General features: G+C 46.0%; 1 protein-coding gene across 2 annotated transcripts in view; it reads right to left on the bottom strand.

Moving 5' to 3' along the window:
• Nucleotides 1-25,401, bottom strand: part of KCNS3 (potassium voltage-gated channel modifier subfamily S member 3) — a 71,387-nt gene extending 45,986 nt beyond the window's left edge. Inside the window, exon 1 of one of the 2 annotated variants that reach the window (XR_014546475.1) lies at nt 25,230-25,401. The gene's annotated coding sequence lies outside the window, so the exon portion shown is untranslated. Of the gene's footprint in view, nt 1-18,188; nt 18,270-25,229 lie in introns of those variants that run through there. The other variant, XR_014546476.1, reaches the window with a different exon arrangement.
• Nucleotides 25,402-26,518: the final 1,117 nt, after the last annotated feature.

Genomic DNA, 26,518 nt, shown 5'->3' with positions numbered 1-26,518 from the left:
TCACAAGATTTAAGCACCCCTGTCAATATATGTCCATTTGGGCTGATTAATTGCTGAAGACTGCGAGTAGTACCATAGTGAAATGCTAAATGTCCCTGCTTCGTCTACAACAGATTCGCACCCAGGTTCCTCATGGGCTAAAGTCAAGCAGCATTCGCTCACGTCCGTTCTGCAACACTTGTCATTATTGGATTGATTTTATTTTGTTGCGGAGAGAGGAGATGTGATAACCTTTTATTGAACAAGCCGTTTCAATTAAGAGCTGGCAAACTTTCTGCCCCAAGGAATGGGCTGTGTGCTTACTTATCCAACCAAAGCTGGCTTAAAACAAATGAACAAAGAGGTATTCCTTTACACACATCCACTGCAGTTTTTCGACAGGGTCTGGTTATTGTTTGTTTGTTTGTTTTGCTTCGGCTTTAACCATTTGGAGAGAGATTCCACTGAAAAGCTTCACAGGGTAATTTTCATGCAAAACTTTCCCTGGAACATCTGATCACTTCCTGAGAAAAGAGTACCAAGCTTATGGTGCTTTTGCTAAGATTTATTTACCAAATTACACTCAGGGCAATGGAATTTGAAGGAGCAGCTGTTCCCAATAGCAGCAAGGAACAGAACATCCTAAGGAAGCATTTTGCTAGCAATTGTGCTCGGAAACGTACTGGGGACCAGTGTAGATCCTTTAGGACCGGTGTTATATGGTCCTGGCGGCCATTCCAAGTCACCAGTCTAGCTGCTGCACTCTGGATAATTTGTAGTTTCCGAGTCACCTTCAAAGGTAGCCCCATGCAGAGCGCATTGCAGTAGTCCAAGCGGGAGATAACTAGAGCATGCACCACTCTGGTGAGACAGTCCGCAGGCAGGTAAGGTCTCAGCTGGCATACCAGATGGAGCTGGTAGACGGCTGCCCTGGACACAGAATTGACCTGCACCTCCATGGACGGCTGTGAGTCCAAAATGACTCCCAGGCTGCGCACCTGGTCCTTCAGGGACACAATTGACCCATTCAGGACTGGGGAGTCCCCCACACCCGTCCACTCGCTGTGCCCCCAAAACAGTACAGTGGTACCTTGGGTTAAGAACTTAATTCATTCTGGAGGTCCGTTCTTAACCTGAAACCGTTCTTAACCTGAGGTAACACTTTAGCTAATGGGGCCTCCTGCTGCCGCTGCACCACTGCTGCACGATTTCTGTTCTCATCCTGAAGCAAAGTTCTTAACCTGAGGTACTATTTCTGGGTTAGCGGAGTCTGTAACCTGAAGCGTCTGTAACCTGAGGTACCACTGTACTTTGTCTTGTCAGGATTCAACCTCAATCTGTTAACAGCCATCCATCCTCCAGCCACCTCCTAACACTCACAAGGGACATTCGCTATGATATCCCTATAAACAGTCATGGCTTCCCCCAAAGAATTCTGGGAGCTGTAATTTGTTGAGGGTGCTGAGAACTGCTGGGAGACCCTGATTTCCCTCAAAGAAGCAAAGTTTCTGGAGTTCCCCCTACAAAGAGGGGTTGGTTGCTAAACCACTCTCTGGGAACTGTGGTTCTGTGAGGGGAATTCAAGACATGCTTGTGATCTCACTGTGCACAGACTTTATGTTACAAAACCATCTCCTGAACAGCTCCCAAGAGTTACTTTGCACAAGACAGCCATGTGTGTTGTTTAGAAGGCTGCGATCGCTAACTTTTGAGAATCGTTCTGCACAACTGCAACAGCCACTTTCTTCCACATCAAATATGCTGTTGGATGACATCATGCCGCCAACATATCTGTCAGCTTCTGCCTTCTGGAAGAAGGTACAGGGTTATAAAGACTAGGACTAGCTGCCTTAGAAACAGTTTCTATTCAAATGCGATTTTGGTTTTAAACGCAGTGTAAGGTAGTCTCAACCTAGCAGTTTGAAAGCACATCAAAGTGCAAGTAGATAAATAGGTACCGCTCCAACAGGAAGGTAAACGACGTTTCCGTGCGCTGCTCTGGTTCTCCAGAAGCGGCTTAGTCATGCTGGCCACATGACCCTGTACGCTGGCTCCCTTGCCCAATAAAGCGAGATGAGCGCCGCAACCCCAGAGTCGGCCACGACTGGACCTAATGGTCAGGGGACCCTTTACCTTTAAGGTAGTCTCTATGGGAGTATATTGTATTTAATTATGGGGTATCACAGTTCTTAGGGGGCTAACCAGGCTTGGATAGCTGGGATAGCAGGCTTGTTGGCTCTTGAATGTCTGATGTAGATTTTTTCAATTTTGTGGTTCTGTATGGGACAATGACAATAAAGATTATCGTATCGTATTGTATTGTATCGTATCGTCACCGATGCAGCAAATTTAGGGGGTTTCACCCTATAATTAGCTTCTGAAGAATCAATAAACCCAGCAGCAGTTTATGTGCAATCAACTCTCCCACACACACACACTCCAAAAAGCAACTCCTGTAGTTAAAACTGAAAACGCTATATATTGTGTGCGCTGTATATTTTACGGTGCTAGGAAAGCCAGTTATTAGAGTGGCCATTTTCATAGTCCAAGCCCAATTTATAATCCTGTTTAGTTTCACTCAGGATACACCAAAGCCAATTTAAAAAAAAAGAACACTAAAAGCCAAAATAAATAGGGTATGTTTTAGCCCAAAGTGCCTTTTTTTTTCCGTCATAGCAATAAGGCTCCATGTGAAATTAACTGTCAGTTGGGCTTATAAGTCAGAGCATCAAACTATAAGGCTGGGGAGATCCAGCACAGTGTTCAGAAACCGAGACAGAGCCTCAATCCCCACCCCCACCCCCTTTTCAAACCTCTGTGGGATATCTCCCAATTTTTTAAAAAAACCAAAAACCTTTTTCGCTTCTGTTAATGTGTTGCCTCAACCAGTTTTGGGTAAGTTAAAAAAAAAAAATGATTTCACCCCCTCCACAGTGGAACAACTCTGAAAACTAACCACCTTTTCATGTTACAGCCGGAGTTCAAAATTAGCCAGGCACCAGGCACATTTTGCACCTGACATCAATTGGTAGTGACCAAATGAGGATGCCTGATTTCTCCATCATCTGGAGGTGCATGCCTGGGGATCATTGTGTTAAGTTGTGGGTGAACATATCAGACGACACAGTGATTCTTCAAACAGCTCTTGTTTATTCACAGGCCCAGAACAGAACTGGGCTGAAGGGTTCAGCCAACCTGCTTATATAGAGCTCAACTACAAAACAACAGTAACAACTTTCTGTAACTATCCAATCACTGAACGTCACTTTCAATTCCTTATTTGCATATGTGGACCTGAGTGAAAACTATCTACAGTATCCCCCTGCTGGCCCAGGGTGAGAACTTCAGTACATAACACAATGGATCTTGACTGTTTTCAAGTACTAGCAGCACATCCTGTATAATTCTATCAGTTATATTTCATCTGCACAATCGGAATGAATTTCAGGAACCAAAATGCTTTTTCTGCGCAGCCTGAGTAGGAACGGTGAACAACGTTATAGTGCAGGGGTCAGCAAACTTTTTAAGCAGGGGGCCAGTCCACTGTCCCTCAGACCTTGTGGGGGGCCAGACTATATTTTGGAGGGGGGAAATGAACGAATTCCTATGCCCCACAAATAACCCAGAGATGCATTTTAAATAAAAGCACACATTCTACTCATGTAAAAACACCAGGCAGGCCCCACAAATAACCCAGAGATGCATTTTAAATAAAAGGACACATTCTACTCATGTAAAAACACGCTGATTGCCGGACCATCCGCGGGCCAGATTGAGAAGGCAATTGGGCCGCATCTGGCCCCCAGGCCTTAGTTTGCCTACCCATGTTATAGTGAATTGCCGTCACTCATCTTCACTTACCCCACCCCACTGCCCTGCTCACATTTGTAGAGAATATTCTTATGTTATGAATGGTCCATGTCACCATTAATAAAAAGAGAGGTTGGAATAGGCCAATATATATGTGGACTGTCCCTGGATCAGGTGATTTTTCTTCTTTAAGTTCTCAAGCCTCTTAACCTAGCTCAAGGTTATCATCTGAACTAGCCAGATGTTTAACTGAGAATCAATCACGGTCAATCCATCATTTGAAAATTAGAGTCCCAAAATGGCAATTAGGCGTTCTCTTTGGTGACTGTAACAGCTCAAAAGTTGCGTTTCTCCATACGACTTTCTGGTTCCTGAAATTCATTCTGGCTGTGCAGATAAAATATCACAGGGAGAATTCTACAGGATGTGTTGCTGGTGTGTGAAAACAGTCAACATCCAGTGATCCCCAGGCATAGCACCTCCAGATGGTGGAGACGTCAGAGGCGCCATCCTGACAACCGGGCATCTTCACTTGGTTGCAACTGGCCGATAGCCAGGTGCAAAATGCACCTTGCACCTGGCGAATTTCAAATGCTGCTTGATATGACATGAATCTATGGCACCCGCCCCCCTGAAAGAGGTAAGTCTGGTATAGGTCACTCCCCTCCATATTATAGGATGTGAGGGTGATTAGCAGAGGACTACTGATTTAAATCATCATCAATCTTTATTACGGTCCAGAGACCGTAGCAACCCATAAGCTTCAATAAACAAAACATATGAACCTACCAAGACCCTGAGATTATCTTCTGAGGCCCTCCTTTATGTGCCTCCTCCTCAAGAGGTTCAGAGGGTGGCAACATGAGAACGGGCCTTCTCTGCAGTGGCTCCCCATCTGTGGAATGCTCTCCCCAGGGAAATTCGCTTGGCACCTTCATTAATGTTTGATGTATTATAGTATTTTAATATTCTTTTGGAAGCCGCCCAGAGTGGCTGGGGAAGCCCAGCCAGATGGGCGGGGTATAAATAAATTATTATTATTGTCAGGGAATCAGGAGCAGGAGCACTGGGGAGAGAGGATTGGGAGAGCGAAGGGGAAGAATCCGAGGGCAGCGTAGGGGAGTATGACAGTGGCCCGAGAGATTCCATGAGCTTCTCCAGCGAATCAGAAGATTCCCAGAAGGGGGCGCCGATGGTCAGGGCAAGGGGGGTCCCAGGGGGGACGCACCAGAAACAAGGAGCCAGAGGGGAACCCCAAAGCAGCAGTGGAGGATCGGGACCAGTTTCCCCACCAGAGCGTAGTGGGGGGGAAGAGTCACATGTGTCAGGGGCAGTGTCTCCTCCAGAGAGGGAGTCAGGGCTGACCACGCCTCCAACGGAGGGGAGGTCAGTTGCAGCTAGCCCCCCCGAAGGGGGAAGCAGTGACAGCAGCAGTGGAACGGTCAGGAGGAAAGCTGCTGGCTGGGCGCGCGCGCCAAGTTCAAATGTGCAGGCGCGCGGAACAGCAGGAGACCCGGATGGGGAACCAGCTCCTAAAGCCCGCCGGAGGGAGGGAGAAGGCTCAGGGGAATCAGCGGGAGAAGAGGCTAGAAAGGGCGGAACCCCGGCGGGCAGGCGGACCCAGAGGAGGAAGGAGCAGCGGAGAAGGTGGAGCAAGGCTAGAATCTTAAATTGGTGTCAAGGGGGAGGAGACTCAGACAGAGCATCAGCGGTCTGACACTTAAGACGTGGAGCTGCGCGCTGCGGCTCTGGAAGTGAAACTGAACTTCAATAAAGACTTTTATACTTAACAACGAAGCAGCGTTGGTCCTTTGTGAGCTGGGACCTAGGGTAGCCCTGACAATTATTATTATTATTATTATTATTATTATTATACACCTTTAGGTGCCAGGCAAAAACATTCCTTTTTAACCAGGCCTTTGGCTGACCTAATCAATATCCTACACCCTTTAAAATTTGGCTCTTTTGCGGGGGGGGGGTATTATTAGATTTTTATTTTTATTTTATATATTGTGATCTTTTTTTGTGAACCGCACTGAGATCTCCGGGTATAGGGCGGTATATAAATTCAATAAATGAAATGAAATGAAATGAAGGAGACTCCTTTAATACCTGGTGCTTTGGGTATATCTCTTTCCCCTTTTGATTCACTGAGAGCGCTTCGCCCAGCCTCACCCCCTCTGCCAATGCAGAATAACAGCACCTTGTACTCTGACATTGCATGTTCTGCCTACAGCTAGGCAGCAGCACAAAAGAATAGGTTGGTTCTACACCAGCCGAATGCTGATGGGCAAGCAGCCTTTGGAATCCACATACCGCATCTCGGTTGCATAACTGAGTGTTAATGGTATGGTGCTCATGTTTTTTCTTTCTTTCTTAAAAAGGCCAAACCACAGGAACCAGGAATCAAAGGTCTACTCAGCTAGATTCAGGAGCCACACAATTGCTTGGGTGCCTTGCGGTATGCTGCCTTGATTTTGGAAATAATAATAATAATAAACCACTGCAATGGATGCATCATGTAATAGTCTGGCACCGTGTTGAAGTGATGGCAATGAACAGTACAGACAGCTCAGGACATTTTAATAGGGTTTAGCCAGGGTGGGCTGGGGGGAAGGTGTGTGTTTGTTTTCCCAGTGAAGATAAAACATGGCGCAATATCAATAAGGCTGATAATGGACTTTGCAATAAGGTGTCGGATCCTCAGGTCAAGTGGCCCATTAACAGGAATCTTTTTGCACCGAGATGCAAGCCTCTCTAGAGCTAACTAAAATTAAGCAAACCGGAGTGCCTTGTCGCAGTGAAGGGGCTTGAATAACTCCAAGAAGTTATGAGCTATGCCATGCAGGGCCACCCAAGATGGACAGGTCATAGATGAGTGTGTAGACCAGGGGTCAGCAAACTTTTTCAGCAGGGGCCAGTCCACTGTCCCTCAGACCTTCTGGGGGGCCAGACAATATTTTGAAAAAATATATATGAATGAGTTCCTATGCCCCACAAATAACCCAGAGATGCATTTTAAATAAAAGGACACATTCTACTCATGTAAAAACACGCTGATTCCCGGACCACCTGTGAGCTGGATTTAGAAGGCTATTGGGCCAGATCCGGCCCCCGGGCCTTAGTTTGCCTACCCATGGTGTAGACTAAATGTGATCCACCTGGAGAAGGAATTGGCAATCCACTCCAGTACAGTGGTACCTCAGGTTACAGACACTTCAGGTTACAGACGCTTCAAGTTACAGACTCCGCTGACCCAGAAATATTACCTCAGGTTAAGAACTTTGCTTCAGGATGAGAACAGAAATCGCACGGCGGCGGCACGGTGGTGGCAGCAGGAGGCCCCATTAGCTAAAGTGGTACCTCAGGTTAAGAACAGTTTCAGGTTAAGAACGGACCTCCAGAACTAATTAAGTTCTTAACCTGAGGTACCAAGTTTGCCAAGAAAACTCCATGGACATGAAAAAGGAGCAGCTTTGAGAAGAAAGTGATAGTTTCCAAGGCATGCTCTGGTTCATGGGGTTACAGAGAGTCGAAGACGACTAAGACTACTAAACAACAACAACATCATGTAAGACCCACAAATGGGAGTACTGAGGGAAAGCATACTGCGCTTGGCACATGCAAGTGATGTGGCAGAATTTCTCTCGCTGTTTGTCAGCTCTGGCCCTTCCCCTGAGCTTGCCCCCAAAATATACTGTACAGAACCATTGCAGGTTCTGCAAAAACGAGTTGCTTCCAACGCTCCCAGCGTTTAGAGGGCAGGAAAGTGAAGCATGAGAAGTAAGGGAAAATGCAGATGCAAAAGAGGAAGGAACAGCAGAAAGCAAGGAGAAGAATCTGACAGACCTCAAAAGAAGCAAAGGAAGGGAAATGTTATGTATTGAAGTTCTCACCCTGGCCACCAGGAGCATCGTGTAGATAGTTTTCACTCAGGTCCATGTCAGTTATTTTAGGTGGGAAACCCTGGGTTGTTGTTGCTACAATGTTGACAGCCGGCTGCCTATAAAAGCAGGCCGGCTGAGCTGTTTGCTGTTCAGTTCTGTTCCAGCTTGCAAATAAAGAGCTGCTTTCGAGAAATCGCTGCGGTGTCTGCTATGTCTACCCACTATTTAACAGGAAACAATAGGGCTGGGTGATCTATCGTTCAAAACCGGTTTGAAGTCCATACCGTGATATCAGCGTCATAATTTTTGACCTGGCAATATATTGCGAATCATGGCGTGTGTGTGCTTTCAAAAATCACAGTATCATATAGTAGCTTAGATATGGAGTTCAGTTACAAAACAATTAAGGGGGAAATACAGCAACAACAAAAATAGCAACTCATTCCATACAAAATGGTTTTGTGTATATACATACGTTGCATATTATTTTCATACATTTCATTCCTCTTTCGATGGCCTATTGCCATCTATGTCAACTTACTCTGTATGGAAGATATAGGTTGTTGTTTTAAAAAGTAACTTCTGCCTTTCCTGTTTCGCTTGTAAGTCTCACAAAGCAAAATTTGAATTTCAGTTTTTAAATCCATCTAGTATTTTTCACAGCTTTATTGATTCGTTCCAATTGCATTCCACCTTTCCTCCACGAATCTCCAGGTGGCATCCATAACTTTCTCCTCACAACAACCCTGTGAGGTAGGTTAGGCTGAGAGACTCTGACAGACCCCAGGCCACCCGGCGAATTTCATGGCTCGGTGGGGTTTGGAACCTGGGTCTCTCTAGTCCTCGTCCAACACTCTAACCAACTGCACCACAATGGCTCAGTCCGACGACAGGAAGAAAAATATTCTCAAAAACTGCAGCCAGAAGCAGAAGCAATGGCTGAGGTGAAGCTAGTGCAGCAAGATGCTCAACAGTTATAGAGCAACTGGGAATATCTGTACCTTTTGACAGTATCACCTCCTGGCCTGGCTAGCTGATGCATTCAAGACTGATGTCGCAATGTTGCTGAGCACACAAACCTTCAATAGGCCCTTCTGGGATAGTGAGATTTAAACAGCACAGACTGCAAAAACAACAGAGATGCCCCTTTGTTGAAGGCAGGGACAGAGAAGGTCACTCCACCACACAAATTGGGCTGCTTTGGAATATTCCTATCTAGCAACTCTAGAAAGATGGGCAGCACTTGGGTCTAAATACATTAATACTCAAGATGCTATTTGAAATATACTCAAGAGTCAAGAGTGGATTTCATGCTCTTTATTCAGCTCATAGTGGTGAGGAGGAATGAAAGTCCCCTCAAAGTATCTGCTTTATATACATTATTTACACAATGGGCTGCACGTGATTGGCTAATTCCGGAATTCTCCTGTAGGCCAATCAGGTTGTGGATTCACTTCCATCTGGAGCCGGATTGGGTGGCTCCTGCAGACCAATCATACTGCTGCATTGTTCTAGGACCAATCAGACTGCTGCATTTTGGATCCTATTGTTCTAGGACCAATCAGACTGCTGCAGTTTGGATCCTATTCAACTCAGTACATAACACCATTGAAACAACAGCATCTGTTTGAACAATATGGCACGACATGTCCAAAAATATATATATTTGATCTTTTCTCCCACGACAAAATGACTTTGTGGGGAAACCCATCTTTAAAAATCAGGAAAGAAATGGTCATATGGAAAATGTGGGTGAATTTGAGTACATTATCGTTAGATCACCTGATAAACGAAGAGGATGAATTTTATACATATTTCGTCTTAAGAGACAAATACAGATTACCTACAAATGCTCATTGGCAATCTCTCCAGATAAAACACTTGCTAACCACCATCTATGGGACACAGGTAGCACTGTGGGTTAAACCACAGAGTCTAGGGCTTGCCAATCAGAAGGTCGGCGGTTCGAATCCCCGCAACGGGGTGAGCTCCTGTTGCTCGGTCCCTGCTCCTGCCAACCTAGCAGTTCGAAAGCACCTCAAAGTGCAAGTAGATAAATAGGTACCGCTCCGGCGGGAAGGTAAACGGCATTTCCATGCGCTGCTCTGGTTCGCCAGAAACAGCTTAGTCATGCTGGCCACATGACCCGGAAGCTGTACGCCGGCTCCCTCAGCCAGTAAAGCGAGATGAGCGCTGCAACCCCAGAGTCATCAACATATATAAATCTTTGTTACTAGCAAACCAATTTGATATACAGGTATTGGGGGAGGAATGGAATAAAGAATTAGAGATCTCAGTTTTGACCACAGAGTGGGAAATGGTTCTAAGTGCTATAACAAGGGCATCTCTGGACCTTAAACTGAGGCTCATAGAACAAAAAATAATATTTAGAATATACTGGACGCCATTACGTTTGTTTAAAAAAGGGGCTATCTAAGGTACCTACCTGATGGAGATGCAATAGGGATACTGCTTCTCTAAAACATTTTTTTTCATTGTCCTATATTGAAAGATTTTTGGCAGAAGGTAACTGAAACTATCGGCAGAACTGTACGGAACAACATTACATTTGCAGAGCAAAATATCCTCTTGAATTACATACCCAGCACATGGAACCTTACAAAAGGACAATACAAGTGGACTCTCTGTGCCCTGACCACAGCAAAAAGACTGATACTGATGAATTGGAAAAATAAAAATGCACTTCCTTCTACGATTGGATTGAAGACATACAAACTCGCAACATATGAACAACTTGCATATAAACGCAGACTTGCCATGGGCAAATTCAATGATATGTGGAATCCATTCTTTCAAATACTGTAATAGGTTAAGATCTGGTGAAGTACAATAACAACTTTGTAAAGTATACAGTTTGGGGTGTTTCCCCTACTCCCCTTTACTTTCCATTCTACAGTGGTACCTCAGGATAAGTACTTAATTCGTTCTGGAGGTCCGTTCTTAACCTGAAACTGTTCTTAACCTGAAGCACCACTTTAGCTAATGGGGCCTTCTGCTGCCGCCGCGCTGCCGGAGCACAATTTCTGTTCTTATACTGAAGCAGAGTTCTTAACCTGAAGCAATATTTCTGGGTTAGCGGAGTCTGTAACCTGAAGCGTATGTAACCTGAAGTGTATGTAACCCAAGGTACCACTGTATATGGGTGCTGTTTTTCTTTTTCTCTCTTTTATTTACATCTCACCATATTTAGTGCACATATAATTATGTACTTTTTAAATAAAGATGTCAGGGGGAGGGGGGAAGGTTTCAAAGATCGATTTCTGTTTTGAGGAGCCATCATATCATCGGTTACCGTGCTCGGCAGAAGCAGAAACGTGCGAAGCTCTCTTGTCTTATTCGTTGTTTTCTATGAGGTTTGGATCACCCCCAGGAAACTGACCAACCCCATATTACGGCACTTCCTAAGTGACATTGAATTGGCCATTATTACTTTTCACTGCTCTGGAAGATTTAGTTCAATAATTAGGATTACCTTGAGGGCGAAGTGCCAATTATTCGCCGGGTCTTCCAAATGTGCTTTTCCTTCTTCCATGTTGACATGTCCTTGGAACAGTCAGTGTGGGAATGTTCCCTGATATAGGACCACTCTGCCTCTCCACAGGGTCAAAGGCAGGACAAATTCTGACCTCTGGTTTATAAATTTGCCTCCAGAGAATTACTTTTAATTTTAACCAGGCATTCTTGTTTCTTAAGCTTTCCTACTGTTTCGTGGGGAAGCCCTGGTTTTGGAGACTGGAGGCCTCTTTGTTGCTTATTGCTAACGATTACAGATACAGTGCTACCTCTGGTTACGTACTTAATTCGTTCCGGAGGTCCGTTCTTAACCTGAAACTGTTCTTAACCTGAAGCACCACTTTAGCTAATGGGGCCTCCCGCTGCTGCCGTGGCGCCACCACACGATTTCTGTTCTCATCCTGAAGCAAAGTTCTTAACCCGAGGTACTATTTCTGGGTTAGTGGAGTCTGTAACCTGAAGCGTATGTAACCTGAGGTACCACTGTACCCTATTTAGACTACTATGGATATAGCAAGAAAAGGAGAAAGGAAGAAGAGGCTATATAGCTCAGTGGTTGGAGCATCTGCCTTGCAATCAGAAGGTTTCAGGTTCAGTCTCAGATAGTGAAAGACGCTGTGTCTGAAAGCTAGAGAGCTGCTCTCTGTCACTGCAAACCAGTGTTTCCCAAACTTGGGTCTCCATCTGCTTTTGGACTATGATTCCCACCATCCCTGACCACTGGTCCTGCTAGCTAGGGATGATGGGAGTTGTAGTCCAAAAACAGCTGGAGACCCAAGTTTGGGAAACACTGGTATAAACAATACTGAGTTGCATGGAAGTTTGTCTGATTAGGCAAAAGTACTTCCTTACACATAACCTCACTTTTTTAAAAAAACCTTATCAGTCATAAATTTCACATGCCCAGCAACAGGAACGATTTCAGCAAGATCTATTGATTCACAATGCCTGGTCACCATCTTTTATTATTCCCATATGTACAAGATCAGTCAAAACCAGGTGAGGGTAGCCAGTGGGCCTCAAACCCTTGGTGAGTTAGGAACTTCCCCTGCATGCAAAGACAGACTCCGGTGGATTGAGTGGACGAGACCAACAGTGGGTCCAAAGGTCGAGAAGGTTTCTGCATGTGCTGGAGAGAGCAGATGGGGGCAGATGGCGCTGGTCCACCTGGGAAGGCAACCCAACCAGGCGAAGGAAAATTCTGATACTAAACCTCAGCTGCCTTGTGGGATATGTTCAGGAGAAAAACAGGCTAAGGAGTAAACCCTACACACAGCCTTCTGGCTGTTAAGTCCACCAGCCCTTGTCACATGGCATCTTGAGCGGTGACGTCTAGCCAGAATGTAGTTTTGGCCCATCTCCTTTGAGAACTTTTGAGTAAATATGCCCAGGACTGGACTGTATCTTGCCACAAATGCCTGGAAGGCAAATCACAAGATATCATGAAATCCTATCATGAGACCCAGTACGGTCCAACAGTTGGGCTCAGATCTTGGGAGAGCAGGGTTCGAATCCCCACCCAGTCATGAAGTTTACTGGATGGCTTTGGAACAGCCTCTCAGCCTTCCCCACCTCACAGAGTTGTTGTGAGGACAAATTGGGTAGCAGAAGAAGGAGTTCACGCTACCATCAGCTGCTTGGAGGAAAATGGATTATAAATGTAAAATACCCCAGCGCATTCAGAGTTATCCATTGGTCATTTGGCAATCTCTCCCATTAGACCCTCACTTTGAAGTCCTTCGCTCTTCATAAAGGACACTGCTAAAATCTGGAATTTTGCAAGAGAATTGACCTGGATACCCACCGCATCCAAGAGAGAGACACCCGGCAAGTACTCCCACCCAAAACATACTTTCTTAGGGTCATTGCTACGTTAATGATGCCTTTCATCTAATGTATTTCGCCCGGGAACGTTCATTTCTAACTAAAAGCAACCACAGTGTGCAAGGGAGTGAGCAAACGGGAGAGATCATTCCATCCGTGACGTTTCCCCATTAAATCACACACCCCACCAAGATACTATTTGTTTTCTGAAAACATACTCGCTGCAAAATTGCTCCCCCCAGCAAACACACGCACACACACACACACACCATGCCAGCTTTTTTTAACAAGAAAGAACGTGCTTGCACCAAGAACGTCTGCAAACACACAAACACACACACACACAACTAATCCAACCTGCCTGTTCTCCTCCTGCAGGCCCCTCAGCTCCTTCCAACACCAGGACTAGCGAGAATATATTTTCCCAGCGAAACTTCTTTGTGCAATTAATTACTCCCCAACACTTTTGCTGACAAACCAGACCACACTCTCAGCAAAGTAGTGCAACCCAGCATCGCTCCTTGCCAATCCCGCTCTGCATGAACGCTAGCCAAGGGCTGGAGAAAGAGATGATTTCACACTAATGGGTTACTGTAATACAGTAAAAATTCCACAGCCGGGGTGGGGGTGGAATTAATGAAGACAAAACCCCCAGTGGCAAACTTCTCTGGTTCTCTTCCCCTCTCCTGTTCTTAAGAAACGTGTTCACACCCTTGTTCTCTGCAAAAGAAGTCTAGAAAACCCCTCTTGGATTTAGAATCCTTCCCCCACAAGGACGCTTGAAAACGGTTCCTGTCTACACATATGGTGTGTGGTTGTGCATGGAGGGGGGAGTCTGTTAATGGCAATTACTGTTGAATGTGCACACTTAAATCAAGTTGCGGGTTTGCTTCACTACAAACTCAATTCTTGGCTTTTATTAAAGATTTTCTTGTGTTACAAAACAGCCAAATAAACCAGGAAAAGTACATATAGGCAGTGCTTTTTTTCTTTTAAAAAAAATGTTTAGGGGCACTCTCATTTTCCTACTCATACTGAAATACTGCCCCTCAATGAGGCCAAATTTTGATTCACAAAATGTTTAGGGGTATGCGTACCCCTGCGTACCCCCCAGGGAAAAAAGCACTGCATATAGGGTCTCTACTTTCCATTCTCTGAGTCTTTTTCACAGTTCATTTACGTTTGGTATGATACACTATTGTCATAGACATCATGTGATTGAGGGAAAAGAGAGGGGAGAGAAGGAGATATCAGGAGTGAATATAGCCCACCGGTTCCAAAATGTATGGGAAACTGCCCTACTAGAAAAGTTAACCAACAAACTTGGGACAAGCAAAGGAGGATGCCTTCACCATGGTGGGTCTCCCCTTTATCACACACACAGCACAACAAGACAATGGCCTATTCCCAGCCCCTCCCCAGCATACGAATCAATGTGGCTAATCTGACTCAACAATCCAACCCCCAATCACTCATACAAACACAATCCACACTGCAACTAACCGAAGGCTACAAACTCAAGTTTTTGTCACTGTACAGCTACAGCCAATCACTTCTTGGCAAGTGTACCTGCACAAGACTGACATTTCCGTTAGCCAGGTTCACAGTCTTTACATACTACACTGCAAGTAAAGGTAAAGGATCCCTGGACAGTTAAGTCCAGTCAAAGGCAACGATGGGGTTGCAGTGCTCATCTTGCTTTCAGGCGGAGGGAGCCGGCATTTGTCCACAGACAGCTTTCCGGGTCCTGTGGCCAGCAGGAATAAACCGCTTCTGGCACAATGGGAAACCGTGATGGAAACCAGAGTGCACAGAAACGCCATGTACCTTCCCGCCACAGCAGTACCTATTTATCTACTTGCACTGGTGTGCTTTGAACTGCTAGGTTGGCAGGAGCTGGGACAGAGCAATGGGAACTCACCCTGGGGATTCGAACTGCCAACCTTCTGATCAGCGAGCCCAAGAGGCTCAGTGGTTTAGACCACAGTGCCACCCGCATCCCTCCAAAATACATTTACCTTAATGCATTGTAAGGTAAAGCAACAAAGGGTTTGCACCACTAGAAATAACTTCCTGATGGGATGAGCCTCTCAGTTGTAGAACAGGCTGCCCTGATTGTGGTTTTTAAGCAAATGCTGAAGGCTACCTATCAAGAGATACTGTGGCTATGGATTTCCTACGTGGACAGTGGGATGCACTTGGGTCTCTGAGGAGCCCTTCTCTTGTTTTAATTGTAACCTAGAAATATAATGCATGAAGCAATCAAGGTAGCACAAAAAATAAAGGGAGCAGAGAAAGAACTAGCTGAGGACATCAATGCCTAAAGCATCCCAACTGAAAGAGGGTTCACGTCAATTCTCTTCTACAGGGTGCTGCTGCACAGTTCAACTTTTGGAAGATGACTTCTGGCTTCTTCTTGGTTTTGTTACAGAAACTTAACTGGATTATTATTACAGTGGTACCTTGTGTTACAGGGACGCAGGTGGCACTGTGGGTTAAACCACAGAGCCTAGGGCTTGCCGATCAGAAGGTCAGCGGTTCAAATCCCCGCGACGGGCTGAGCTCCCATTGCTCAGTCCCTGCTCCTGCCAACCTAGCAGTTCGAAAGCACGTCAAAGTGCAAGTAAATAAATAGGTACCGCTCCAGTGGGAAGGTAAACGGTGTTTCCGTGCACTGCTCTGGTTTGTCAGAAGCGGCTTAGTCATGCTGGCCACATGACCCGGAAGTTGTACGCCGGCTCCCTTGGCCAGTAAAGCAAGATGAGCGCCGCAACCGCAGAGTCATCCACGACTGGACCTAATGGTCAGGCGTCCCTTTACCTTTTACCTCATGTTACAGACAGGATCCATTCCGGAGGCCCGTCTGTAATGTGAAATGCCCACAACTCGAAGCGCTGTGTCTGCGCAGGTGTGTGATGCGATTTGGAGCTTCTGCGCATGTGCGAGTGGTGAAACCTGCAAATAACTCGTTCCGGTACTTCTGGGTTGCTGCAGGACGTAACGCGAAAAGACGTGACATGAAGCAGACGCAACACGAGGCATGACTGTATATTTTTTAGGAGGAAAGATTAAACAAGAGTGTTGTGAAGCCTGACCAAAAATAACCAAAGCCAAGTTAAATAGTTGCTTCCAAATATTTTTGTAATATCTGATGAAAAAACAAAGGAGAAGGGAGAAGGCTGATCAGGTCACTAATGGGATAAGAAGGAGCCGGCTGCCACTGTCCCTTTAAAACACACTTAGGAAATTGAAGGGCATTACAAAAAAGACAATTAATGCACCTTGATTTTGAGAAATAAATCCATTTTGAGTGCAGCAATACCATTAGCATCCAATGTACCATAGCACACTAATACTTCAAAGAAAATGAACCTAGACTACTATTAAAATCTGTATTCTGGAAAGACGGGGTGGATCTCTGCAGTATGGGCTTCCAGGTGACCGTTGTTTTTTTATTATTTCAGCATTTGTCCTGATTTGTTTGCACAAAGTTTGGGGAGAGCTTAGAAAAAGCCAGCTATTTATCAAGCATTCGTCCCAATTTGTTTGCAAAGGAAGTTAGATGGCATTGTTTCAAAGCAAGCATTTTCGAGTCCCTTTTCCAATCACGTTCCTTATCACAAATAGTCTGGGGTTTGTTTGTTTCTTTGGAGTGGGGGATGTGTTATACAAGAGGATCAACACAGCATTTAATTGCACAACTTGAATTGAACAATATATTGATTGCATCTCATCTTAAAATAGCAGTAGCCTGGAAGCACCCACATTTTAAGGAACATCTCCCTTGCAGATGGCAAACCTTGAGTTGCCGGACTGCCAAGATCAGCAGAATGTGACCCGTGCTGAAACATAACTGTTTTTTTCCTGCTCTGGAAGGCAGGACCTGAACCAATGGATTCAAGTTACAAGAAAGGAGATTGCAACTAAACATCAGAAAGAACTTTCTGACAGTAAGACCTGTTCAACAGAGGGATGGACTCCCTCAGAAGGTGACAGACTCTCCTTCCTTGGTGGTTTTTAAGAAGAGCTTGATTGGCCATCTGCCATGGATGCTTGAACTGAGATTCCTGCATTGCAGGGGGTTGGACTAGATGACCCATAGAGGACCCAACTCTGCAATTCTCTAAGTCTCAAAGAGTTTGTCATTCCCCTTACTAAGCACACAGAGACACAGAGTCCAATCTGATGTAGTTTCATGCTAAAAAAAACCAAACACATTCCCTAGTAAAAGACTAAAATTACTACAGTACTTTAAAGTAGAAAACCAAGTTCTGTATCTGAGACGTCCCCCATAGAATTACACAACATTCACATTTCAAAGAGAAAAAGTCACTCCATTTCAAAGGGGAGAAACGATTCCAAGTCAATCTCAGCAAAACACCCACCCTTAAAACACACACACACACACAATCCATGAGGCTTCACTCTTCCGAAAGGACATCCATGGAGCATGAGAAGCTGAGCTAGAGCTCAGCTCTGGGAATCTGTTCGTAGGCTTCATGCGAGATACCCAGGCTGCAATCCTAACCACGTCTGCTCAGAAGCAAGCCCCACTGAATTCAAACTGCAGGCTTAGCTAGTACTTGCACACTCCACCTGCAGCCTAGATGGCAAGGTCACCGTCTCTGAGCGTGTGCAGGGTGCCTTCCCTTCTCAAAGGAAGCACAGCTCGCCCCGACACAACCCCTAAACTGCAGGGCTGAGTTTCCACAACAGTGTGCCCAATGGGACCCTCTGGCGCTGCAAATAAGAAACGGAGCGGCGCTCTCAGTTTTACGCAAGGTGTGGGGGGCGGGATGGTACTCTACAAGTTTAATTAGTAAGTTAATAATAATGATGATGATGATGATGAAGAAGAAGTAAGGTGCGGGGGAGCCCGAGGAGGGGGGGGACATTGAGGGGGGGAAACATTGTTCTTCCCAGTCCCTTTAACGTGAACTGAAAACTTGGGAGGCGCAAAGAAAAGCGGAGAGGATACAGCGAAGTTTCTTTTGCGCACGAAGCAAAGGCTGGAGAGGCAAGGCGAGGCGACCCCAGGGAAAGTTTGCGGCGAAAAGGCGGACCCAAACGAAGGCAAATGGGAGCCGGAGGGGGCGGAGAAGAAGGGGGACCCCCCTCCCTGACCCTCTGCACCGCGATGGCGAGGGAAAATACCTGGCACTGGAAGCCTGGCGCGCGGGAAAAGGGAGCTGCTCCGTGGAGCAGCTGGCGGCGCCCGGCGCGCGTGGCGAGTCCCCCGGACGCAGCGCGGCTTTGGCAGGCACTCGCCGGCAGCCCCGCAGCAGCGGCAGGAGGAGGAGACACAGAAGAAGGGCGGTCCTTCGGCCTCCCGGCTTCCCCCCCACCGTCTCCTGCAAGCCCCACATTGCGGGGATGGAGGCGCACACGGGATGCTCGCTGCGGACCCCCGGACCGATGAGGAAGGCCACGCGAGATGCTTGCCCGGAGAGAGAGGGAGAGAAAGAGGAGAGGTGGCAAAAATGTAACGCGCCGCGCTGCGCATCGTGACGACGCAGGAGTCAAGTCCCACAGAAGTCAAACGCTCCGAAGTTAAGCGGCAACCCCTACGTTTAGAGCACGGGACTTCCTCTCTCTCTCTCTCTCTCTCTCTCTCTCTCTCTCTCTCTCTCTCTCTCTCTCTCTCTCTCTTTAAAGGAACTTTAGTTTCCTCCCTCGCAATGCTACAATTCCCAGCACCCTTTAAAAAACTACAGTTTCCAGGATTCCTGGGGAGGGGGGAGGATAGGCTGCAGTTATTGCGCCGGATTCAGGGTTTCCCCACAGAGATTGATGAGCCAAGGGAGCCCTAAGTAATAACAGCAACTTATATTTATATGGGTACCTACTCAAAATGGGAGGGGGGAGATTTGGTCCTGGTTCAAGGCACCATATTACCAAAGTTGGCCCCTGCAGCATAGGAACCAATTCCCAGGGGCTGAGGTTCCCCCCCCCCATAAATTATTTGAGGGGGCCAAGCCCCCCCCCCCAGTTGATGAGCATTGCCATCCAAATTGTGCATGTGTGGTGCATCTTGTGATTGATTATGTGGAGCGGGACTCCCCCCCCCATAATCTACTCAAGTTGCCCCCCCTGCCCTGTGCCCATTGTCATCCCTGACTAACAGCTGTGCTGAGCTGGGTGTGTGGTATTGATGGGAGCTGGAGTCCCCATCACATCGCCTGGTGGAGGACCACAGATTTCACCCATCCCTACCTTAGGCCACGTTAAGGGACGCGGGTGGTGCTGTGGGTTAAACCACAGAGCCTAGGACTTGCTGATCAGAAGGTCGGCGGTTCGAATCCCCGCGACGGGGTGAGCTTCTGTTGCTCGGTCCCTGCTCCTGCCAACCTAGCAGTTCAAAAGCATACCAGTGCAAGTAGATAAATAGGTACCGCTGCGGCGGGAAGGTAAACGGCGTTTCCGTGCGCTGCTCTGGTTCTCCTGAAGCGGCTTAGTCATGCTGGCCACATGACCCGGAAGCTGTACACCGGCTCCCTCGGCCAATAAAGCGAGATGAGCGCTGCAACCCCAGAGTCGGCCACAACTGGACCTAATGGTCAGGGGTCCCTTTACCTTTACTTTACCTTTACCTTAGGCCATACTTCCTTCATCCTTTGGGGATGCTGTTTTCCCCTGTGACAATACCTATAGCCCACAATCGTGCTTTGGCAAACTGGGGGAACCGTTCAGTGACAATGAAGGAAACTGGGGGTAAGGCAGCAATGTGCCACTTGTCACTGAGCGGTTCCTCGGCTTCCAAATCAAGATTATAGACTAGATGCATCATCACAGGGGGAAATAGCTCTGGAAATTTACCTAGCAGTGCTTCAGGAGGATGGAAACCTGGAATCAATAATTCCGTGCAGGCAAGTGGTGCTGATCAGAGAGAGAGATGAGAGTCCTTGTGTACTGAGGGCGTTTAGTCACATTCCCACTCTGCTCTCATGAATAATGGAAACATTTCCTTCCCCCTTCTTTTGTATCTGGATGAGGGAGTGCACATAAAATGCTGAACTCTTCCAGACTCTCCACATCCCTGGAGAAGATGCATTACCCAGTTCAGGCAGATGTCCTACAGATACACTTGTCTGAGTCCCACTGAACTCTGTGGGGCTTGTTTTTGAGGAGACACATGTAAGCTGTCTTCTGGATGGGACAGCATTGTTGTTGTCAATTTGATTTATTATCCGTCCTTCACTATAAGGTCCCGGAGCAGGTCGCAACAACAATGCAGCAACTTACGCAACATCTCTGTAGTATTTGCTCTGTCAACAAATGCATAAGGAGGCAGACGGTGAAGGCAAATATATATACCTATACGGCACAGCCAGCCTCAAAGTTCCCAGCTTTGGGAATCAGCTACAGCGCCGCATCCCAGTTTTTCTAGATGAAGAGCCAAGCTGGGCATGACTGTTATTCCCACCTTTATCCCTTGCACATCTATTTTTAAAACCATATTAAACAGTACCAATGGATGCTTTCCTCCCATTGCAAAAGGGACGTGTGAGGGCAAAAAAAGAGAAAAAAGTAAAGGAACCCTCGAAGTTTAAGACCAGTCAAAGGCGACTATGCAGTTGCGGAGCTCATCTCGCTTCAGGCCGAGGGAGCCGGCGTTTGTCCACAGACAGATTTCCAGGTTATGTGGCCAGCATGACAAAACCGTTTCTTGTGCAACGGAACATTGTGACAGAAGCCAGAGCACACAGAAATGTTGTTTACCTTCCCGCCGCAGCGGTACCTATTTATCTACTCGCACCGGCATGCTTTAGAACTGCTAGGTTGGCAGAAGCTGGGACAGAGCAACGGGAGCACACCTGGTCATGGGGATTCGAACTGCTGACCTTCCGATCAGCGAGCCCAAGAGGCTCAGTGGTTTAAACCAAAGTGCCACCCGCTTTAAAGCTCACCACCATGACACCATGGGGTCTCAAATTTCAGCTGTGTTCTGTGCGGTGCCAAAATTTGGCGGCCCCTCGCCCCTCACCTTCCACCTCAGAGTTGTGGTACTCTTGGGGCTCTGCACCTTGTGCAACCAAAGTGGTCAGTCACGCTCCCCCAAATCTTCCTTTGTCATATTCCTGATCAGGTCCTCCCCCTTATGCCATCTTTTTTCTTAACAACAACATCAACAACAATTTATTGTTTATATGCCACCCATGTGACTAGGTTGCACTCTGGGCAGCTCCCAACAAATTAATCACATTGAGCACAGTAAAACATCAAACATTAAAAACTTCCCTATACAGCTGTAAGAAAATAAAGTAGATTAGCTAAGATGTATAACTCCGAATCAGACATGTGTAAGGAAACTGGAGGAACTTTTTTCCACATGTGGTGGGCATGCAAAAAAGTTAAAGGGTATTGAGAAATGATTTACAATGAGATGAAAAAAATGTTTAAATCAAATATCCCCCTCCCCCCAAAAAAACCCCCAGAGGCATTCCTTTTAGGAATGGTTCAGACAGAGGTACCCAGGAGTCAGAAAGAAATCTATTTATGTATGCGACAACAGCAGCTGGATACTGTTAGCCCCAAAATGGAAAGTGGCTGAGGTCCCTAATAAGGAGGATGGGCAGCTTAAGACAATAGAATATGCACAACTAGCAGGGTTAACAAGCAGATTCAGAGAGCAAGAATTACAAGTATTTAAAGAGGAGTAGAATTTGTTGGTGAATATATAGAAAATAATCGTACACAGACGAAAACGCTGACAGTATTAAGGTAAATTCAACAGCACAACATATTTAAAAGTGATATTAAAATTGCAGGGGGGAAATGAATTAAATGGATATACAATAATTGTGGTTAAAATAAAGGAGCCTTGGAAGGGGAAGGAGGAAAGTCGTTGAATGCATTGGTATACAGTGGTACCTCGGGTTAAGTACTTAATTCGTTCCTGAGGTCCGTACTTAACCTGAAACTGTTCTTAACCTGAAGCACCACTTTAGCTAATGGGGCCTCCTGCTGCCGCCGTACCGCCAGAGCACGATTTCTCTTCTCATCCTGAAGCAAAGTTCTTAACCTGAGGTAATATTTCTGGGTTAGCGGAGTGTGTAACCTGAAGCATATGTAACCTGAAGCGTATGTAACCCGAGGTACCACTGTATTGAAAGATTTTAATTGTGGAAATGGCTATTTGAAAAACTTTTAATAAAAATTATTTACAATAAAGGAGGAAATATCCACACAGTCATTAAAGGAGCTTTAAGGCTCTTTTGTTAACCCCTAATTCCCATCCCAGATGGGCAAATCCAGAGCAACAGCCCCTTTAGCAATAATCAACACAGGCTGGACGTGGCTCCTTTAGATCATCTTTGCTATCTTGTGTGTTTATGACACACAAGTTTGTTTTAGACAGATGGATCCCGCTTTCCTATGATAAAAATCAAGTCCGCTTGCAAGGAAACATATGAAGCGCAACAGCATTAAGAGCAAACCTAACAATCAAGCCGACCTCCGTAAAACGGCATCATAAACAATAGCACAGTGATGGAGAAAGAAAGTGGGGCCAAACCACAAAACGCTTTAATGTTCTGCAATAATTAAAACGAAAAGTCCTGGGACTTGGTCCCAATGTGAAGCACTCCTGCTGTCGGGCAAAGACGCAATTCCTTGCAGCCATTCAGTGCACAGGCAGAAAACATCTGAGGAGTTGTCATCTTGCAGTTGGGGCTTTCTAGGGTTGCCTCCTGTCCTGTATAATAATAATAATAATAATAATAATAATAATAATAATAATAATAATAATAATATATTACTTATACCCCACCCATCTGACCGGGCCTCCCCAACCACTCTGGGTGGCTCCCAACAGAATATTAAAAACATGATAAAACATCAAACATTAAAAAACTTCCCTAAACAGGGCTGCCTTCAGGTGTTCTCTAAAAGTCAGGTAGTTGTATATTTCCTTGACATCTGATGGGAGGGTGTTCCACAGGGTGGGTGCCACTACTGAGAAGGCCCTCTGCCTGGTTCCCTGTAGCTTCACTTCTCTCAGTGAGTGAACTGCCAGAAGGCCCTTGGAGCTGGACCTCTGGGCTGAAAAATGGGGGTGGAGATGCTCCTTCAGGTATACTGGGCCGAGGCCATTTAGGGCTTTAAAGGTCAGCACCAACACCAACACTTTGAATTGTACTTGGAAACGTACTGGGAGCCAATGTAGGTCTTTCAGGACTGGTGTTATATGGTCTCAGCGGCCGCTCCCAGTCACCAGTCTAGCTGCTACATTCTGGATTAATTGTAGTTTCCAGGTCACCTTCAAAGGTAGCCCCACGTGGAGCACATTGCAGTAGTCGAAGCGGGAGATAACCAGAGCATGCACCACTCTGGTGAGACAATCTGCAGGCAGGTAGGGTCTCAGCCTGCGTACCAGATGGAGCTGGTAGACATCCGCCCTGGACACAGAATTGACCTGTGCTTCCATGGACGGCTGTGAGTCCAAAATGACTCCCGGGCTGCGTACCTGGTCCTTCAGGGGCACAGTTACCCCGTACACTGTTGTCCTTTATTTCAGTGTAAAATATCCAGTAGGAGAGAGCAAGAAGAAATTGAGAGTGAGCCTCCTGGGGGCAGTGGGAATAGCACTGGGACGGTCCCAAAGAAACCACGGTTCCCAGAATTCCTTGGGGGGAAGTTTAAATCATGGGTCAGCAAACTAAGGCCCATGGGCCGGATCAGCCCCAGTTGCCTTCTAAATCTGGCCCGCGGGTAGTGCGGGAATCGCCTCATGGATCGCCAGCACGCACATTCTTTCCCTCTCCGTCCCTCTCCCTCACGTGGTGGCGGCGCCTCCTCCCTCCCTCCTCCTGGCTTCTCCCCACCCTGCCTAGAGGAGGAAGGGAGCTGGGCTTTGTTGGTGCCAGCCCCTCTCCAGAGCCCTTTTGCGCGCTGCTCATCGTCCCTCGCTCATTCCCGCCCCCCAAAAAATATAGTCCAGCCCCCCACAAGGTCTGAGGGACAGGGGACTGCTGAGAAAGTTTGAAAATCTCTGGTTTAAATGTATGGCACGGATGTGACCAGGAGGGCCAGAATATGCCACAATAAGGCAAACCACCTCTCCTTGCAACCAGTAAGCCCATTTCATGAGTAAGCAGTTCGCTGAGCATTGAAGCAGCATTGCTTAATCAGAAAATAATAATAATAATAATTGACGCGGCTCGTTCTTAGCCCAGAAGAGTTTTGAAGTGCAGAAGGCATTCAAGGGAAGAAGGGAAAAAATCAATCTTCCTCGTATTTGTACTGCTTTCTCCCCTGGAAGGTATTGGTGCTGTAATAAGTTCTCTTCTCTAAAGAGATCTCGGCGGAATTGAGAACAGACTTCTTTGTAACAATACAGGATTCACTGACATCTCGCAACTGTTGTAAGAGTAGCTTTGGGAATCGTGCGGTCGTGCTCGGAATATGTTCGGGATGCACAGCGAGCTTTAAGTGCTGCGTCAGCAGTTCCGGGACTGGTTAGGAACCATTGCGATATTCATATAAAACAACACTAGAAACAGAACACTTAGATTGATCTCATGAGGCATGCACAGTGCTGTTTAGGAGCAAGCCTCCTTTGCTTAAAAAAAAATATGTTGGCCTTCCACTTACTTAAACTCTGCAGCTGTATATTGTACTTAGTTATAACTCGCACTGTAAAGATCAAGTATCTGTATTAGACATGCGGAGTTGGGCAATTCTAATGATTCACAATTATTATTTATATACCGCCCTACACCCGGAGGTCTCAGGGCGGTACACAGAATAGAATCAGAATAGAAAGCCACAAAATATATAATCAAAATAAAAACAGCAACCCGATAACCCCCGCTCAACACATTTTAGAAGGGCATAGGATGTCAATCAAATCAATTTTGATTGAAGGGGAGGAAGACAATGCAAGATATCACCCTCTCCAGAGGACATGCTTAATGCTCCCATAGTGAGTTATCAAGTGACTCTTGTGTCACTAGCCCAAAAAGAATGCCCCTTTCCAAGGTGTGATATCTTATTAGTTTTCCTTTTCCTAAAGTGTAAGCAGAACCCACACTCACTTCCCTTCACTGTTACAAAACAGTGGGTGGAGTCATAAAGATGCCCAGAAGGGCTGGCTGAAGCATTTAAATTATTCCTGATTTTAATCTTTTAAATGTTCCCTAAGACTGCCATGGAGGCCAGCACAGAATGCAGATGCTGATGACAAAGTCTACTTACATCTCCATCCACTTTTTCTCTCCCTCCCTGAATGATCAAACCAAAGGAGATGGCTATGCCTCTAGAGCCCTAGTGACCAAGGAGCCAGCAGAGGGAGGTGTCACAATGAAGGGCGTGTCACAAGGACCTCCGCAACCTAGCAACCACCAGCACTCAACTGACACTACTCTCAACTGACACTACTAAGTTTGCTTATATGGTTTTTAATTCATGTTCAGTTTTTTTGCAAATATGTAAAATATGTAAACTTAAATTTATCCCTTTAACAACAGCTTCCGTTGTTCCTGCACCTACTGAGCATTAGCTATCTGATCTACCTCTCTGCCTCTCTGGTGCAACTGCCACACACCAAAAGGCTATGGAAAGGGCCCTGTGTCTTTGAAAATTCACAAAGTGATTCATTGCAGCTCAACAGCAGCCCTCTCCTTCTTTTCAGTGTCGTCCTGTATTGCTGAGCAGTGGAAAACCAGAAATCACCCCTTGCGTGTTTATTCATCTTATTAACCTCCTTCACTAGCAGGTCCCAGGGCAAGTTACAACCATCTAAAATTATTATTGTTGTTGTTATTAATTAAATTTGTATACCCCCCTATACCCACAGATTTCAGGGCAGTTCACAGGATACGATCACAATATAAAAATACAACATACATAATAAAAACAAAAACAAGCCAATAACACCCCCCAAAAACACAAAAGGGCATTAGATGTCAACAGGGTGAGTCTTGAAAATACAACTCTGGTGTCAAAGGCCAGGTAACAGGCCCCCCAAGTGCCCCTATTTCTCAGGGACAGTCCCAGATCTACAGAAGCTGTCCCGGTTTCTGATTTGATCCTGGAATGTCCTGCTTTTCCTTAGGATCTCCCTATTTTAAATGTTCCCTAAGTCTGTCATGGAGCATTACCAGCACAGAATGCAGATGCTGCTGATAAAGTCTAACTACATCTCCATCCACTTCTTTCTTACTCCCTGAATGATCAAACCAAAGGAGATGGCTATGCCTCTAGAGCCCTAGTGACCAAGGAGCCAGCAGAGGGAGGTGTCACAATGAAGGGCGTGTCACAAGGACCTCCGCAACCTAGCAACCAACAGCACTCAACTGACACTCCTCTCAACTAAGTTTCCTTATATGGCTTTTAATCCATGTCCAGCTTTTTACAAGTATGTAAAATGAAATTTATTCCTTTATATTCAAGCTTCATTTGTACAAATATGTAAAATGAAATTTATTCCTTTATATTCAAGCTTCATTTGTACAAATATGTAAAATGAAATTTATTCCTTTATA

Source organism: Podarcis filfolensis (genome assembly GCF_964270895.1).
Source record: "Podarcis filfolensis genome assembly, chromosome: 3".
Classification (NCBI taxonomy): Eukaryota; Metazoa; Chordata; class Lepidosauria; order Squamata; family Lacertidae; genus Podarcis; species Podarcis filfolensis.
Note: the sequence above shows the minus strand (reverse complement) of the source record. Positions and strands in the feature narration are given on the sequence as shown.